The sequence below is a fragment of the Dipteris shenzhenensis genome, chromosome 1, assembly GCF_047967505.1.
Source record: "Dipteris shenzhenensis isolate YYH24624 ecotype China chromosome 1, Dip_SZ_1.0, whole genome shotgun sequence".
NCBI classification, from domain to species: domain Eukaryota; kingdom Viridiplantae; phylum Streptophyta; class Polypodiopsida; order Gleicheniales; family Dipteridaceae; genus Dipteris; species Dipteris shenzhenensis.
In genome coordinates this window covers 74,956,268-74,961,141 of record NC_141596.1, presented here as the reverse complement: position 1 = coordinate 74,961,141, position 4,874 = coordinate 74,956,268, and the positions used below count along the sequence as shown (strand labels likewise).

Below are 4,874 nucleotides of genomic sequence, written 5' to 3'. Positions count from 1 at the left end.
ACAGGGCAAGATCTCATTAAAACTGTCAAGGCATGTTTTCTGCTTGTTTAATGCCACTATAGATCATGCAACACCAGAGCTGAACATATTTTCTTCAGCTAAACACATTCAACATCTTAAATAATTAGCTGCATTAATCCATCATACCTGAAAATAATCAAAGTTACCTAAGTCGTGACGTTCAAAAATTAGAATAGTAAAATCAGTAAAAAGGCGTGGATTTGCATGGGCAGGTGGCCAGGCACGGGGGAGAGGAAAGAGAGAGAGAGAGAGAGAGAGAGAGCTTCCCTACGAGACTAGTTCCTCCTATTGATCAACAACGTCAGTGCACAATTGAAGTCAGAAACACAAATACAGAAGACCAAAATAGCTTTAAACCACAATACATGGAGACAAGGTCAAGAATTTTACAATTGCACTCCTACAAAATAAATATATAGGAAACACTTGGTCCAGGCCCATGCTTCTCGACTCCTTGAGCCACCACCTTTCCATTTGCCTCGGATGTGACTGTGACTTTTCCGTTAAGACCGACATATTGTGCTTGTCCATCTGACTGACAGACAAAAGATTCTTGCACAAGTTCGGTACATACAGTACACCGGAAATCAGCTCCTCGGAGTTTCGGAAACGTTTCGGGACAAACCCAAAACGTCTATAAAAACGTTTTTTCCATAATAGGGTATTTAAATATATATATTTTTTCAAAAAAATCAAAACATTCTAGATTATTACCACCAGAGCTCCAATACTTGAAAAAAACTCATGAAACATAGTGCATTGCCATAGACATTGGATATGTCACTGAGTCCAGACTCTTGAGAACTTAGAAGTTAGAACTTGAAATTCGATCCTTGAAAGTTAAAACATATTACAATTTACTAATTCTGAAAATGAATCACACATCATTGTACATTCAAGAGGCAATGGTGAACCGTGACATGATCATATTTCAGAATTGGAAAAGATACATAAATGATGAATCATGGATCATGAATCATGATTCATGAATCATATTAGTGTATCACATGAGTCATGACAAGTCACAAGAGGTTCAATATTCAAAGCTGAAATGATGCTAATACTAAATAGATACTCTGGTGTTGCTGGAAAATATAAAAGGAGAGTACATAGCAAAATATAAAAGTACTGAAGTAGTCGAGACTCAAAATATGAAAGTACTAGCAAAAACAGTCCTCAGTCATGACTCATGAGTCGTCCTCCATATCCTCAGCATCCTCCTCTTCCTCCTCATCCTCGCTCTCGCTAGCAACGGATGACTCCTCAAATGTGTCATCATTTGCTGGAGGTGGTGCAGCACTGCTACTTGCATTTACCAGAGGTGGTGCAGCATTGGTAGTAGCCCTCTCGAAAGATCGTGTCGCATGAGATGGAGCTGAAATCTCCTCATATAGCATGGAGTAAATGTCTCTCTCCTCCTAAGAAATCTCTGGAACGTCCTTGGTTTTATTGATGTCGATTCTATCTGGATTGACTTGTTGTGGCTCAATGGGATTCCCCTTCCGCTCCAGCAATCTCAAATTTCAATGACAAAAAACAAGTCTCTCCAACTGTGCAGTAGAAATCCTATTTCTCTTTTTTGTGTGAAGAGAGCCCAGGTACTCCAATTTCTCTCGCACGGGCCAGAACTGCAGTCCTGCGACAAAACCTTCATGGCAATGTGTCTCTGCAATTTGCAAAGAAGTGCAAATATTCAATGAAAGAGACAGAAAGAGTACAATAGAAACATCAACTTTCAGCAAGATATGTTAGCAAAAGAGATAAGAACCCTACCAATTCTGGGGTAGAAATGCCATACTTCTCCCACCAAGAAACTGGCTGTAACTGTGTGTCACAAAGCAAAGCAGTTGGCTTTCCAAACATAGAGATACTATTGTGGAACATGAGACGCTGATCCTCGAGCTTCCTCACAAGATTTACATTACCATCCACCAATGCAGTAATGTACTTTGTCCCTTTCCAGAAGCGTGTTTAATCATCTCTGCAAGAGACAGCAAACACCTCTCGGTCAGAAGGCAAGCACAATCACTTCTTGGTCAGAAAGCAAGAACAGAAAGAAAAACGAAAGGACATGAAACAGGGGGGATGAAAAATCAACCCCTGTGGCAAGTATTGTCTCCAGTGTCAATAGATTGGGGTGAGTTGTGCCCATTGCATGAGCACCAAGGTCGCTCTCTCCTGTAAATTCACGCTCCGCCATATCTCTACCAACAACACGATTCCAAAGCATAGCACAGAGTACGATTCTAGTGTGGCAAAGCACTCTTTTATAGTGCACCGAGGCATCGAATACCTCCCTTAGGAAAAGCTTGCAGGCATGGCAGATCCGCTGCTTCACGTGCTCCAGACCCTTCGAATAATATTATATTATATATAAGTTTTATAAAATATAATTTATTGATATATATATATATATATATAAAATATTATAGATCATTAATGTTATAAATATATAATTTATTTTATATGTACATATATGTATGTAATTTTTAAATAGTTCTTTTTTAATATGTTTTAGTCAATTTCTATTTGAGAGAGAGAGAGAGAGAGAGAGAGAGATGGGGATGGGGCTACCATCAATGCCATGGATCTATGTAAATCGCAGTTTAACCGCACGATAGACCCATGAGATAGAGATCATATAGTCCATCACACACACAATGAAAACCCCGCTGACATCACCAGCACCCAACGATTGAATACATATATCCTTCCGCACATGAGCAGATAACCAGAAATGTATTCATACCAAGTAAAAGTCAAAACTCCATCACACACCGGCATATTGCAAAGACAGACACATCTCAACAGCACTGCCTAATGTGATTAGCTGTAAACTGCATTATCTACAGCCATGACTGCTGTGATATACTTCATATATACTCTGTGATTATCACTGTGCACACAAACGCATACACAGAACAAGGTTCACCTCTTGGACTGTAATACGCTTAAGAGTGGAAGCAATTATTCATCTGCACATCTGAGCCCTTCTAATGTCTTTTTCATCAACAAGTCGCTTTAGTCCCTGGTTACAAGTTTCCTCTCTTCATACCTGGTCGGTGGCAGCGTAAAATATCTTCTCCTCAAAGCGACCAGCAATCTCGCACAGTTCATGCATCCGGTATCCATTCTGCACAGGCAAGCCAAGATACACTCAAGCTCTATTTCACCGTTAAGCTTCTCTTTATAGTTAACAGAAATATACAGTTGCAAAGTTCAGGATGCGAGGCTGGCAAGCAAAAACTATGAACCAGAGGAGATACCTCATTCTAGGACAAGACACAACAATTTGTAGTTCAACAACAACAAAGCACTTACTACGGAAAGGAGCCGATGATAAGGTTTGAATATTGTAAAGCACATGCAGTTTAATTCTTCAGCCTTGAAAGATCAGCCTCTCTGACATGTTTAGCGCGGCAAGGATATCTTTTAAGCTCAATAATTTGGACACTGTAATTATCAAGGAAAAAATTCCTCTGAGACACATCTCGAACTCCATGAATGTGGGTTCCACACTCCGATCTTTGAACAGCTGTTGGTATTCCGGACAGACAAAAGAATCTCAGGACAACTACCAGTTGATCAATTCTCTGCAGCCAACATCCATGATAGAGCAATGTCAATTGGGAGTGGGAGAGTCCACAGGCTAGAGGGTATCGTTATTGTAGAAAAGGGGGTAGGGGCAGATTTAGAGAGAGGGGATAGACTAGCAGAAGGGGAGAGAGATAGGGGAAGAAGGGAGGAGAAGGGGTAGGAGAGAGAGAATGAGGTAGGAAAGAGAGGAAGAGATTGAGAGGGAGTAGGGGAGAGAGAGAGAGTGTGGGTGAGCGTAGGCAGGAAGGAGGAAGGGAGAGTAGCTAGGACTAGATGGCAGGTCCCCACTAACTTGACCCACTTTTGGCCTTCATTACAAACCATCCCCGCTGAATATAATTTTATCCTCAAAATTGCAAGTGATGGTTGAACTCCAAAACTTCCTGCTGGAGAATAAACATGTTCCAACATGCGGGCCACCTGGGTCAAAAGGGAAAGTCCAATAGTTCCCTTCCATAGATGTCATGGCACCTCCTAGGTCATGTAAGCGTTGATCCCACTTAGCATGCCCATCATCAATAAGCTCCACAATCATATAGCCATTGCTCGTCTCCATGGAGTCTACTTTGCACACCTCTTTATGCCTTGCTGTCGCTTTCTGCCTACATTGGGAGCATTCATTGCTTTTCCATATATCCACTGCATCTCTGGCTTTGTTATCTTGCCCAAATGCAACAAACTGAAAATCATCTTCATTATAGATGCTATATTCAGGCTCAAACAGCTCCAAAAGTTCTTGGGCTTCCTCAACATTCCAGGGATCTTCAATCCTCACATGTAAGGCCTTCAACCTCGGGCTGGACCGGTGTAATTTCCTTCTAACCATGACACCCATGAGGTCTTTGAAATCTGCACGTGTGTAGGGCTTCCAAGATGAAATCCTCATCTTCAACCAAGCCTCGAAATGATGCATGCTATCTTGCCCTCATTATCCATTGGATAAAATCTGAGATCTCCTTCCAAAGCTGAGAGCCATTCTCCCTGCTTATTAGGATCCTGGGTTCCTCCTTTGAATCTATGGTCTGCCAAAATATCATTTGAGTTTGTACCACACACTTGTCCAACCAAGCTACTGCCATAATGCAAGAAAGACAAGTTATCCCCGACTTCAGATGGTACACCCACATAGGCATGGTGCTGTTTTGACAAGGCATCATCAATGTCCCACTTGGCTTGCAAACTCATGTACATATTGGGCATGTGGCGTCCTTCCACATAAATCTGTCCAGGCTGCGTTCGAGGTTGTCCAGACTCTA

General features: G+C 41.5%; 1 long non-coding RNA gene across 1 annotated transcript; it reads right to left on the bottom strand.

Annotated features, from left to right (window-relative positions):
• Positions 1-1,047: 1,047 nt before the first annotated feature.
• Positions 1,048-3,886, bottom strand: LOC147906372 (uncharacterized). Its single transcript, XR_015542077.1, has 3 exons — positions 3,343-3,886; positions 3,077-3,154; positions 1,048-1,687 (listed from the first exon to the last, which is right to left on the bottom strand). It is a non-coding gene; the product is annotated as an uncharacterized LOC147906372 (long non-coding RNA).
• Positions 3,887-4,874: the final 988 nt, after the last annotated feature.